Here is a 1,273-nt window from a genome sequence, read left to right on the forward strand (position 1 = left end):
GCATAACAGTCATTGCTCACAGCGCTTTGAGAAAGTAGTCAACCCGGGCAAAATTGCAATACCTCATAATTGAGGATTATAAGTGGTGCTTTAGAATAGGTTCTGAGCAAGTCCATTACAAACACGTTGTGCCCAGTAGCATCAGTACAATGGAGAGTGTGAAAGGCGCGCAAACAGTTATCCAAATGGTGTCCTAAAACCAGATGGTTGACTTGGGGATCAAGTTCATTATGGTTTTGCAAAGCTCCGTTTTAGCCGAATGCCTGCGTACTGAATCTGGTGATCTCTAGAGACAAGCACACATTTGGAACGACATTTCGTGAAAGTCAAGGCCGTAAAGAGGCGTGATGTTTTAATGGGGTGCAAATATTGTTTGGTAATCTTTTAGAAAATAATAGTGCCTTACATAAGGGAGCATATTCCGAGAACAGGCTGTTCAACTCTGCAATTGGAACAAACAGAATAGGTTGCGTGTGATGCAGCAGAGACGGTGAATCACTGCGTTGGATGCTGTCGCTCCCATAAACTGGCACTCCAGTGAAAACGACGATCGAGGTTGAGTGTATTAGCACTGTGATATTGTTTGGTCGATAAAATTCTTCGGGCGTGAGGGTTTGAATTTTCCGGGATTCTGTGTTTTAGTGCCTGTGGTCTGGACCTACTTATTCATAGTAAGGATATTCATTGACTAGTGCTCAACTCCAAGCAAATGCTAAAGAGCAACTCAACAAATTCCGCAACAGATCTCCGTTTTTAACTGACGCGAAGCGAAGTTGCAAGAAGGAAGCATACTAATCACATGCCTCTCCCATCAGTAGTACCACCATTTCACTAGTTTTAGCTTGTTCCTCACACCAGCTTTGACGAACCACTTTGTGACTTGTTAGCAGTTCGCCCATATTTTCTACCGTACAGGTACCAGATAGCAGTACGTATACCTGGAGAGCATACATGTAACAGACTCTCACGCCCGTGCAGGACGCGTAGGTTTCAAACTGTTGTCAATTTATTTTATTACGTCGGAATTGCTGGAGATCACTCCTAGACCGTATATAGTAAGATGTTAATACGACCAGACATTTGATGTTCGTCGGAAAATTCCGACTATTGGTGAATTCGGTATGTATGGAATATTCGCGAAACCGCACGTCGCCTCTATCGCGACTGGGCGGCCTCATTTTTGGAGTTTCCCGAATTCCAAAAGCATTTCTAACCCTTAAAATCTAAGCTTACCCAAGGCCAAACATTTCGGGACCAACCGGCGTTTGGCCGT

At 44.0% G+C, this 1,273-nt stretch overlaps 2 protein-coding genes across 2 annotated transcripts in view; one reads left to right on the plus strand and one right to left on the minus strand.

The window, feature by feature from the left end:
* T265_07414 (hypothetical protein) overlaps positions 1-1,273 on the minus strand; it is a gene marked incomplete at both ends in the record, with an annotated part of 39,480 nt that overhangs the window by 9,196 nt on the left and 29,011 nt on the right. The gene's annotated exons all lie outside the window — the stretch shown is intronic.
* Positions 1-1,273, plus strand: part of T265_07413 (hypothetical protein) — a gene marked incomplete at both ends in the record, with an annotated part of 29,175 nt that overhangs the window by 8,993 nt on the left and 18,909 nt on the right. The window lies entirely within an intron of this gene.

This window comes from Opisthorchis viverrini, assembly GCF_000715545.1.
Source record: "Opisthorchis viverrini unplaced genomic scaffold opera_v5_170, whole genome shotgun sequence".
Lineage (NCBI taxonomy): Eukaryota > Metazoa > Platyhelminthes > Trematoda > Opisthorchiida > Opisthorchiidae > Opisthorchis > Opisthorchis viverrini.